This window comes from Lathyrus oleraceus, chromosome 2, assembly GCF_024323335.1.
Source record: "Lathyrus oleraceus cultivar Zhongwan6 chromosome 2, CAAS_Psat_ZW6_1.0, whole genome shotgun sequence".
Lineage (NCBI taxonomy): Eukaryota > Viridiplantae > Streptophyta > Magnoliopsida > Fabales > Fabaceae > Lathyrus > Lathyrus oleraceus.
Window position 1 is genome coordinate 410,339,047 of NC_066580.1, and position 13,195 is coordinate 410,352,241.

Below are 13,195 nucleotides of genomic sequence, written 5' to 3' on the forward strand. Positions count from 1 at the left end.
GCTAACTGAATAAAATGTCACGCAAGATGTCATGACATTGTACTGTGACAACCTGAGTGCTATAAATATTTCTAAGAATCCTATTCAGCACAGCAGGACAAAACATATTGATATTCGTCATCATTTTATTAGAGAACTAGTGGAAGATAAAATTATAGCCCTAGAGCATGTTGCTACTGAAATGCAGTTAGCTAATATTTTTACAAAGGCATTGGATGCAAATCAATTTGAATTTCTAAGAGGGAAATTAGGGATTTGTATTTATGAGAATTTATAGCAATTAATTTGGAATGGAAAAGGTAATCAAATTATTGTCTGCTTACTTAAAATAAAGCACCCCATTTATGGTAAATCATCACTTAGTATTGGAAATACCATCTATTACCTTTTCACACGCAACCTCTACTCAAACATTTCCAACTCCCTGTGTATTCCTCAAACTCCTCTGCTAGGGCAACTGAAACCTTTCCACAAAAACAACAAGATGTCACAACATCAAACACCATTTGGTTCAAAAAATACTAAGCCTGCTCACAAGGATAGAACGCCTTCAATGGACTTTCTTGATGAAGATATTTTGGATGTGATTCCCCTGTCTATTATTCCAAGCGAAGCTCCTAACCGTCCCATGGATGCATCTACCTCTGCTTGCCCCACTAAAGGTAACAGCTCTAGTATCCCTTCTAGCTCTACACATGCCACTAGTTCTAAGGACGACATGCATCACACTGATCGTGTCATAAGAAACCTAGTCACTAGCATCCTCAATGAAGGACATACTGTAAAGGGAGTTTCTACTCCTCTATCAAGAAGGGGGCCCTCTCCTAAGGTAGAACCTCATAGTGAGAAGGATGATGATTCCACTAAATCTGAAAAGGATATGGCTGTTGAAGGTTTGTCCTCTTTAGGGCAAACTATGTCTGGTAAAAAATCGGTGGCATCTACAACTGCAAATGCTTCACATTCTGAGAAGCATGATTCTGCACACAATGTGATTGACCTAGAGGATGATAGGTCAGATGATCAAGAGGATAGCTTACTTCATCACTTAAAGCCTAGTGTGGCTAAGAGGATGAAGACTAGAAAAGGTAGGTATGTGGCTGAAATGATGTCAGCCAAAACTGCTAAGAAGACTACTGGTGTAGGCCCCTCAAAATCTTTGAGCAAAGTTGATGTGAAGAAGAGGAAGGTTAGAGAAGTTTCTGAGTCTGATGAAGATGTCGAGGAAGATGTCCCTGATATCTCCCTTGCGAAGAGGACACCTGTTAGGAAGTCCCCTATGAAAGTGGTTGTTGTACACTTGGACAATATCTCTTTCCATCTTGAAGATGGAGCAGCAAAATGGAAGTTTGTGATCCAAAGAAGGGTGGATGTAGAGAGAGAGTTAGGCAAGGATGTTGTGGAGGTCAAAGAGGTCATGGACCTAATTAAAAATGTTGGGTTAATGAAGACTGTGGATGGGTTATCTCAGTGCTATGAAGGATTAGTTAAGGAATTTGTTGTCAACATTCCTGAAGATATTGCTGATAAAAACAGCAAAGAATTTTGTAAAGTGTTTGTAAGAGGGAAGTGTATCACTTTTTCTCCCACTGTGAGTAATAAGTTTCTAGGAAGAGGTACAGAAGGTGCATGTGAATTGGAAGCCACAGATAATGAGGTCTGTAGGGAAATTACAGCAAGACAGGTGAAGGAGTGGCCTAGTAAGAAGCATCTCCCTGCTGGGAAGCTGACTGTTAAGTATGTTATATTGCATAAGATAGGGTCTGCAAACTGGGTACCTACCAACCACATTTATTTTGTCTCTTTTGGCTAAAAAGGGGGAGAAGTAGCTAAAGTTATGCTAAACTATATGTTATGCAATAGATGATGTTACAAATGATGTTGGAGTTGTATGTTGGAGATAATCTGTTTATTACAGGTGATGTTGAAGGTGATGTTAGGTGGTGTGTTCTGAGCACAAGCGCATATGTGATTAATATGTGTTTACTAGTTGCTATTTTTGCTAGTAATGTGTGTTTGTTTACTTCTGCTGTTGAACTGATAATGTGATTATTTTCTTGTGAAACATATGATCTGATGTATGTTTTAGCCAAAAATTGCCAAAGGGGGAGTTTGTTGGTTCTAGGTGTTGGCATCAATTTTGGTAAAACCTAGAGTTATCACAAGTTATCACATGTGTTGTCTTGACATGAGATATCGGTTTCCTACAGGGTGTTTAAATATGGTTGTGCAGGATTTAGCTGAGATGTCAGACCCGATGTCAAGACATGTGTATACAGAATATTCAGTCTGAATGTTATGCATCTTTTGATTGCGCTTTTCATGCTAATCTATGTGTGATTGATGTGGAGATTGAACACGCCATTCAAGCAGTAATTAAAACCAGATTGATTTATTTTCCAATAAGATATGATCAGCTATCATAAGAAGATACGAAAGGAAAATAGATTTAGGGTTTTATGATGTCCAAGCCCATTCAAATGCTTCTATAAAAAGGCAATGTAAAACCTGGTTTTAATGTACACAACAGAACGAGCGAAATAGTGAGAGAGAATAAGGGTTTTAGTCTTGTGTGCATTTGTGTATTGTGAGCCATTCATTCATCCTGTTGATGATTGAATTGGACTGACTTTTATATTGTAATTTGTCCACTCTAAGCTTTGAAGCATGAGTGTGTGTTTACTTGGTTGAAGCTTTGAAGCAAGATCAAGTATGTGTTCTTGAAGAGTGTCTTTTTTCTTTGTAATATTTGTTTTTACATCACTGTTGTGATTGAGGGGGGTGAGTAGGGTCTCTTATCTAAGAGTTCTTAGATAGAAATCACACGGGTAGAGATTAGGTGCAAAGACTGTAACTTGAAGTTGTTTACTGAGAGTCTTTGAACTGATTCTGTTTAGTGGATTTCCTTCCTGGCTTGGTAGCCCCCAGACGTAGGTGAGTTTGCACCGAACTAGGTTAACAATTACTTGTGTCACTTGTACTATTGTTTCTTTATCTTTTATCCTATTTATACTGTTCAGATATTAGTGTCGTGACATTACCTTCGACATCTCATATCTGATACCAGAATTTCAAGCGCCTTCACCTTCGGCTACTGAGTCAGAACCTTAGGCCTGTAGGCCTAGAATTCGATTACATTTGGTAATCCTACGGTTCTATAATAATAGTACATATGCTAGTGTTGATGACAATACATACTATACATAAACTCAATATCTTAATCTATCAAGTGAGGTTGTAAAAGAGGAAGAAAGAGCAAGGCATAGCAAACTAGCTAATAAACTATCATATGTCATTGTTTCAAAAGCTAAAGCCACAAGGACCGTAATCCGCATCGTAACAACTGCAATAGCCACAACCGCAGTGGTCGTAACCGCAACCGCATCCGCAGCCTCAACCGCAATTTAAAACCACGATTGCTACTATGGTTGAGAAACCGTGTCGTAGTCGTCAAGGAAAATCACTAGGACTACCTAATTTTGCAATGAATCTGAACTTCAACATACAACATAATGGTAGCATTTGATACTAATTGCAACACACACCAATCTCTACACATAGATATGTAAACATATTATGAAGGACTCCACTAATATAATTGGTTGTACCTTGCAATAGTTTAATATTAGCAAATTCTATCAAACATATTATTGAATTGATAATAAGTTTCCTTATCATAGGAAATCTTCTGTTGCAAACCAAGATACAAGTTAGGAAGATGATGATAATGATGCACCTTTTTTACTATATGAAGCGTCTAAAGGAAGTTATGAAGATATGATAGGAAGTTATGAAGGTATGATTTCTTTACCTGAATATAACTTGTCTATTCTAACTACTAAAATAATAACATTTTATATTTCTTGACATTGTAAAACCTTAATGAAAAAGAAAGGATGAATAAATATTATCATTTGGTAAATCCCAAATATTTTATATATTGTAAAAATGAATCAATTTCTTAAACCACCTCCTCAAATTCTACACATATCTTATTTGATCATGAATCAATTTCTAGTACAAAGTTCCAACATCAAATTAGACTTTACAGTATGATGTTTTCCTTCACATCACCTGGTGCAAAATTAGATAACTGGTTTAATAATGGTAGCGGACCACAAACAATAAGAATTCAGTTTCAATCTTATAATCAAATTGGTCGTTTGTTGCCACTTGAGGGTTAACCACCAAATTTGCATAACTATACATTTATGACACTAAGAATGAAGTTTACAATCGGATGCATGACCTAAGGTAATATTTCCTATGTCGCAACTTTAACCTAATCACTAAAAAATTCAATTGTTTTAAAATATTCATATTGAACATAGTCAAGCTAACGATATACAACAACATTAATTATTATGCTTAACATCCTATCTTCTTATTTATCATCTTTTTACTTCCTCCATCTTTTTGTCATTATTAGGAACATAAAAAAACATTGATCCATTGATTATGCAACAGCTATCTGAAATTTTGCATAAACATAACACATGTGAAATGCTTTCAAATGTAAAAAAAATAATGAATGATGGTAATCTCCAAAATTTGAAATTGACACAAACTTTTAATAGAACCACTAAAGGGAGAATATACAAATAACCAACTATATAAGACGTTATTGCATTTATAGTTAGTAATAATGACACAACAAGGGAAATTTATATCATAATGTAAATTAAAGGAGGGAAACTACAAAGAATAGATGAGTTTCATGCAAGTTACTTGACTTATCAATATCCTTTGATTTATCCATACGGGGATGATAGATATAAACCTAATGTAGCACATAAAGACTTGAATTTTTTGGAGAAAGCAAGAGAAATAGACTTACAATCAGAGAGTGGTTGTCATTTAGAATTTAAAGCAGGTCAGAAGAGGCAAACAAATTGTTATCATCTAGAAGATTATTTCAATAATTATTGATTAATGGTTACACAATATTATGGTCTGTGAGGTTTAAATGACTTCCTAAGAACCAAGCAAAACTACGAGTATATAATTTCAATAATCTAAATGAAAAATGTGATCAAAGTCAAACACAAGGATTAAACACAGGAAAAAGAGGGGTGTTGCCTTCATCCTATGTTATTCAGATTACTTCATTTGAAGCCACAAGATAGATCAGAAATTATTTCCATAATCTTTAAAATGGAGTTTGATCAACTGTTAGCAGATTTAACCAAGAAGTGTGTTTTAGGCAAAGTAATGGCATGTAATTATGACATTTGCAACTTTACTAATGGTGTTTTAAACATTTAATAGTACTTACTAGGTTTTGAATCTATTTTATAGATATGTACATCATTGAGTTTCAGAAGAGAGGATTGTCACATGTTCACATCTTGATTTTTTTTACATCCTTCTAACAAATACCCAAGGCTTAAAGATATAGATAATATTATTAATGTTGAAGTCCCTGATCCATTAAAAGGAACCTAAGTTTTACAATTTGGTTAAGAATCATATGATTCATGACCCTTGTGGTATGGAGAGTGAAAGTTCATCTTGCATGAAAGATGGGAAGTGTTCCAAGTGTTATCCTAACAAATCACAAAGTTCAACTATAGTTGATCAAGATGGATATCCCATATATATATATATATATATATATATATATATATATATATATATATATATATATAAAGAGCTAATGGACACACAATTGAGAAGAACGGGTTGTGTTTCACAACAGTTATGTAGTGACTTACAACCCAAGTTTGTTGTTGAAGTATGAAACACACATCAACATGGAATAGTGAAATCAAAGTAATTCAATCAAATATTTTTTCAAGTACATAAACAAATGTTCTGATATAGACAATTGTTATTGACAATTCAAACGATACTACAAGAGATGGGAAAAAACAATATTGATGAAATCAAGCAATATATGGATTGTAGATACATTTCCCAAAATGAAGAATGTTGGAGAATATTCTCATATTCAGTACATGGGAGGAAGTCATCTATTGGGATATTGTTTTTCTACATGGAAGGAGAAAATAAGTAAATGTAGATAATCTCAAAGAAGTCAAACTAAACAACCATTCACTAAGTTTCTTAGTAAGGAGGTTATTTACGTCACTAGATAAGCACAAATAAGTCAATCTAAACAGACCCTTAGTAAGTTTCTTTCCCCTTGTTTGAATGTTTAAAATCTTCCAAAGTTCTTCTTCCTCCAAATTGGAAGAACAAGATGTTCATCAAAATCTAAATAAGGAGTTTCTCATTTAGAATTGATTTAAACTTGAAAGTAATAAATTATGAAAAAGGAAAGAGGATAAGTACCTTGTATGTTGTGATGTAAACAGAGGCAATAAAGGAACATTTACAGGGAGGTAGATGAAGAGGGTGTTTGTGAGAAAGATAAAGTAAGAAAAAATAATGAAAGAATGAGCATAGTGATGTGAAATCTATTTTTGAGAAGAAGTGTAATGTTTTTTGTTGTTGTGGGGCTTGGGGAAAAACCTGAGAGGAGTAGGAGTAATAGTTGTCGTTTCCAGAGTAGAGATAGAAAATAGATATAGATAACATAATATTACATTTAAAATGCCATACTATAATGGTATGTTATCTACTCATGCTACATACACCAATAAAATTAAGATTAGAGATATTATATTTTAAATCAGGATATTTTAAGATGTTTGAACACTAACTTAAAATAATTTTTATTTGTATTTAAACAACATTTATAGTTATTGTTATGGGCCGATCATTAGTCTAAAATGAGGAACCCTAATCATCAATTACAATTGTCGTACCCAAAATTTTATCCACCTTTCATATGTTTTCTAGTGCCACTTTATTTTGAAAAAATGAAATGACACAATTTATAGAGAGTATGTGTAAGGAGTTATAAGGGTGAGGTCTTGAGTTCGAATCTCACTTTCTCTACTTTTAGATTTTTTTTCTCTTTTTAGATTTTTTTTTCACTTTTATAGTTTTCTTTTCCCTTTTTTATAATTAAAATTAGGTATTTTTATTTTTTATTTATTTATGTTTGAATTTTTTATTATTTTATTTTTAATAATTATTTTATTTTTAATTTTGGTTTAATAGTACATATCAATAGGGGACGCCATACTTGTTCAATTTATCTCTCAACTTGGATTCCGTGAGGAGGACCTTGGAAAGTTTTAACATAAGCCTCAGGGATTCGCAAATCTTCTAGACGTAGAGCACGCAAGGCCTTAAACCCAAATTCATTACCACTAACTTAAAATAATTTTTATTTGTATTTAAACAACATTTATAGTTATTGTTATGGGTCGGTCATTGGTCTAAAATGAGGAACCCTAATCATCAATTACAATTGTCGTACCCGAAGTTTTATTGGTCCTTCATATGCTTTCTAGTGCCACTTTATTTTGAATAAATGAAATGACACAATTTATAGAAGAACATGTGTAAGGAGTTATAAGGGTGAGGTCTTGAGTTCGAATCTCACTTTCTCTACTTTTAGATTTTTTTCTCTTTTTAGATTTTTTTTTTCACTTTTATAGTTTTCTTTTCCCTTTTTTATAATTAAAATTAGGTATTTTTATTTTTTATTTATTTATGTTTGAATTTTTTATTATTTTATTTTTAATAATTATTTTATTTTTAATTTGGGTTTTGTAGCGGAGTATTCGTTACCTTTAGATTTATTGACTAAGTCAAAAGTAAGCATACAATTCGAGTCGTCACCGCACTTCTATTTATCCAAAGGAAAGGTTAGAAAGCAAACAAAAACCAAGAAGTTTTATCAAATCAAAAACTAATAAAAATGTCAGAGATCTGGGTAAGGGGTTGGTTATGCAATGGGAAGGTTTTAAGCACCCAAAACATCTTTAGTACTCTAAGGGAGCCCTTTTTGCAAAGCGTATTGTAGGTTGGTATTTGTGAAAATATTTGTGCAAACATGATTGGGGAGATGAGAAAAGAATATACAAATTATTTATAATTTCTTTATTTGAATGGATAAACCCATTGCCTTCGTACCATTACAAAGATAGGATCAAAACCTCGTAGTTCGGGGTAAAAAATCTCAAAAAAAGATTGGTGAATTGATTTGATCAAAAGCCTTAAGATCTTTTGTTATCAAAGGGAGAAAACTCAACCTAAACCAACAATCCACCATGTGAGGAGAGCTTCAACATACTAGTGAGGGATCCACCATATAATAAGTATGAAAGACTTATATTCCAATCACTAAGGATAAGGTGAGGTTTACATCAACCACTATGATAACTCAAACCTATGGCTAATGTTTATGAAAAAGTTTTTAACAAAGGTGGCCATTGGAACCACAAAAATCACTTGAAGTGAGTTGTATTTACAAATTAGAAGTATTCACAAAAATGAAATCAAAGTTGACTTAAAATTCAATTCAAAATAAATATTAATGAAAAGAGTTTGAAAAAATCAAAGGCATATGGCCTAGGTTTCTAATTTGAAAATAATGTCAATGTTTGCACAAAGATGAGTTTGGCTTGGGTTAGAGTGGAGAGAAGAAGAGAATGGCTAGTCCTAAACATGCAAAGATGAGAAAAGAGATATAACCCTTGGAGTTCCTTTCTTGAGATTATAAAGATGATTCAAGATGCTCATTTCCTTTGGACTTAGCAAGCAACAAGCAATCAAAACAATTAAACATTCAAGCTCCTAGGATCTCCATTGGCTTGTCTTTCTCTTAACTTGGCTACTCATGACAATGGTCCTTCTTACTATATCAAGTTTGGAATCCCTATCACACAAGAACAAACAATCAAAAAGTTCAAAATGCAATAAGAGGAATGGACAAAGAATGAGTTTAGATTAGAGGTCCTTTCAAGTCAACTTTCAAAATTTAGAATTCTAAAGGCATGAGGCCTAGTTGCTCTTGAACGAGTTTAGCATTCTAAAGGCATGAGGCCTAATTGCTCTTGAACTCCATTAAGCATAGGTAAGGTCCTAATTCTAAGTCATTTCTCCTTTTTGCATTGGGTTCACACAAACAATCACAAAACAAAAACAAAGCAATAATATATATATATACAATAATAAGCTCAAATGAGCAAAAGGAAAATGGCATAAACATAAACATAAGCTCAAATGAGCAAAGGGAAAAGACAATATGAATAAATGAGCAAGAAATTAAATTGCATTAAAGTAAATTGCAACAATTAAATGCTTGAATAAAAAAGTTAGTAATTAGTAGTTAGTGTTAGTGTGCCATAAGGCAATTTAGCGATATGTTAAGCAATCGTAAGTTGACTAATATAGTAGTCACACCTATCTGAGGCCGGTCAATAAAACTATAGGCAAACAAACACAAGTTAGAGATCATGACTAGTAAGCCAAGCTCCTACAACTTGCCATGCCAAAAGAAAAGAATGAAAGGCCTTGTATGGATTTTAGGTTTTTTTGCTTGATCAAGAAGCAACCTATCTTGGACACAAAGCAATTCACTTGATCTTTGATCAAGTTGAATTTGATTTGGATCAAAGAAGGTTAAGCCTCTCATATGTCAAGACTAACCACAAATCATTAACTCATTGACCAAAATAAAAAGAAGAAGATGAAGATGAAATGAAATGAATAGAAAATGAGAATTCAAATGACATAATCAAAATATAATGGTCAAATGTGAATGGAGTCAACATCAACCAATGGTAAACAGAAGTGAAATGAAGATTAGAAGTCAAGAAAGGTCAAACATATTTTTGGTATTTTTTGGAATTAAAATAATACATAAAATAAAATGAACAAAATATGGTCAAACTTCAAATTCTATTCAAATCAATTTGAATAAGTCCAATTGAATCATCATAAGTCTAACATGGTCAAACAAGGTTTGACAAATTTTCTCAACATTTTTTGAAAACAGAAACTATTTTTAAACAATTAAAAATCAAGAAAAATAACACAAATGAACTAAAATCTCAAATAAATCTCAAATCAATTAAGAAATTGATGAGAATACTTTTCATAGACTTATCATCATCCATATGTGTTAAGAAAATATTTTTGGAATTTTTGAATATCAAAAACTATTTAAAATGAATTAAAAACTAACAAAAACAAAATAATTCACAAAAAATATTAAATGAAATCACAAAAATAATTAAAAATCAGATTAGGAAACTAGATTTTAAAAGAAATTATTTGCAATTGGTCTCATATTTTTGTGATTCCAAATAAAAGAGTTATGAATTTTTGAAAATAAATGGAATTAAAGAAAATAAAACAGAAATTAGAAAATCTAGAAAATCCACAGCGCTTGGATCCACTTCATTAATTGACGTGGACAATCCAAAGGCTATGAGGCGCGTGTGTACCATGTACATGAGTCAAGCGCGAAATAGAATGAATTAAAAAAAGTCATAAAGAACAAAGGCCAAGATTAGATCGTTCATGTGAGATCCAATGGATACAGGGCCTCCGCGTGGGGACGGTGGTGGAAACCACCGTCTTCTCCGGTGAGCCAACAGAAATCGGCCACCAGTTGCAGGTTTTGCAACCTCAACCAAATTGCATGATCCTTATACCAAATTAAAGCTGGGGTGATGTACATCACCCCTGTAACCTTTGATTTCTCTCAAGATCTCTATGGAAAGAGAAATCTGAGATGGAAAATCCAGGTGTTCAATCTGAAATGCATCAATTCACAAAATCAAAGCCACCATTGGCTTGCCTCTCACACGAGGACTTCAGAGAACCAAACAAACACAAGCAAATCACATTATATGAGGAGATATGGATCAAAACAGTTGAGCAATGAACCTTTGAAGTGCAGCTTTAAACAGCACGATCCACTCAATCTCTTGCTTCCAACTTAATCTTGAGATATGATGTGAATGCAAGGCTAAGGAATTAGTATTGAAGATCAACTGATTTTGTTGAAATTCAAACTTGAAATGAGAAATTAAAAATGAGAATTCCTTTGGTATGGTTGGGTTTCCAATTCTGCAGAGCTTCAGGTTAACTCAAGGATGAAATTTGAATGAAGCAAGGCATGTATTTATAGCTGCAGTTGCAAGCAAAGTGAGGAGAAACTCGTGTGCATGAAGCTTTGGGTCCTCCATGCATGGGCCTGTACAGGCGCATGTGAGGCCCAAAACCAATTGGAAATGAATGTTGAGCTCATTTGGAGAAGGTTTAGATGTGCAATTTGAATTGCAAATGCTTGTGCATGAAGGCTCCATGTGAATTCCATATTTGGGCCTAAATGTTCCCCTCTTCAAAAGTCACACATAAAAAATCCAAACATAGGCATGTGAGTAATGGTTGGAAAGGTCTTAACATAAGGAACAAAAGCTATGTTGGGCAAAAATCCATTTGGAATTTGGAAAATTGTGAAAACTGGTCGTGAAGTCTGATGTACAAAACATGTCTTTGAACAATTTGCCAAAAGTGACCAACTTCAAGCCCTTCTTCTTTAATGATGTAAGCCTAAAATGGGAAAACCTACAACATCAAAGTTGTAGATCTTTTCAATATGATCCATTTGGACTTAAATTTTGAATCATTTGGATTTTTTATGAGAAAGTTATGGGCACTTGAAGTTAGACTTTTTCACATTTCAATGGCTTTGGTCCAAAGTGACCTATAATGTTTTGTATTATCACATGTGTTTCTTTTAGGATTATGAAATTTTGTCCAACATAACATTTGAACTATACATCTTAATATTTCCAATGAAATTGGTATCACCTCAAAATCATAACAAATGAAGGAGTTAGGTCCTTGGGAAGTTGACCCAAAATTAGGGTTTCAGTCAAAATGACCTATAATGTTTTGAAATGAAGGATGACTTTCCAAGTTTCAAATGGATTTTTGATGAACATGAAAGTTGTTCATATGGTTCTTAAGAACATGTTTTATCTTGGGGTCATCTTCATTTGACAAACACATCAAAAGTTAGGTCTCAGTGGATTTCAAAATAGTCAGATGACTTGACTGGTCAACTTTTCAAGTCCAAACTTCAAATCTTTATGAATGAATGATTGAGGATACTCAATTAGGCTCATATATGCATAAAATAGTGAATTAAAGAACTTCCCTTGATTGTATTTACTCATAAGTTGAGGTTGATTCATGAGCAAGGCACAGTCAATGCACAGTTGAATTAGGGTTTCCTTGGGGAACAAGCCTCAAGCCCTTTGGTTTATCTTGATCAAATTGGAAAATTGAGATACTTGGGAGACATATATGATGATTGAGAGCTTTGGGAACCATTTTCATGCTTGCTTTCATCTTCATCTAGCCATTTCATTGAGCATAGGAGCCTCCTAGGAGCAAGGGATCTCATGATTGCTTGAGCTTCAAAACAAAACAAGTTAGTGACATATTTTTGTGCTTTTGGTTAGTAAACAAAATAAGAAAAGCAATAATATACAATTCAAGCATGCTTGGTGGTCTCAAACCAACTCACACTAGTCCCAACCCAAGGGTTAAGGAGCCACACATGCTATGATCCTTGAGGCAATGCAATGAGCAATGATATGATGCCATGAGGGATCTTAGGGTCAAAATTGGGGTCTTACAGGTTTAATATTACATACCAATAGGGGACACCATACTTGTTCAATTTATCTCTCTAAAATTGGATTCCCTGAGGAGGACCTTGGAAAGTTTTAACATAAGTATCAAGGATTCGCAAATCTTCCAGACGTAGAGCACTTAAGGCCTCGAACCCAAATACATTACCTACAATGGAGGTAAACATGTTAGTAACATAATCTTCTTCAAAAAGGTCTAAGGGATAAGCTACATAAGAAATAAATTGGTTATCTTCTCCAAGAACAAGCTCGATTTAGTAGCGGCGTCCTTTATAACGATTGAGGCTGGTAAATTCATCGGTCCACACAGTTATCCATGTACCAGCGAAAGATTCTGCAGCTACCATTACACCTGTTTCTTCAAGCAGAACTCCAGGTTGAGGAGTTACTCGGAATGCTGCCAAGATATCAGTATCTTTGGTTTGATAGTTAGGAGTAAAATAAGTCAATTTATAATCTTTAACACCAACTTTGAACCCAACCTTTGCTTTCGTTTCTGTTTGTGGTGACATAAATCTTCCCTTACAATGCATGAATTAAGAATTATAACAACAACAACAAGGTATACCCGACATAACTTAGGAGTTAATAAAACCTTTTTACAATTGATCCATCAACTAATATTATCAATGAATCCAAATGGGTCATTGTGAAATTTTACCATG

At 33.6% G+C, this 13,195-nt stretch overlaps 1 pseudogene; it reads right to left on the reverse strand.

The window, feature by feature from the left end:
- Nucleotides 1–7,039: 7,039 nt before the first annotated feature.
- On the reverse strand, nucleotides 7,040–13,063 carry LOC127123463 (ribulose bisphosphate carboxylase large chain-like; annotated as a pseudogene).
- Between the last annotated feature and the right edge of the window lie 132 nt (nucleotides 13,064–13,195).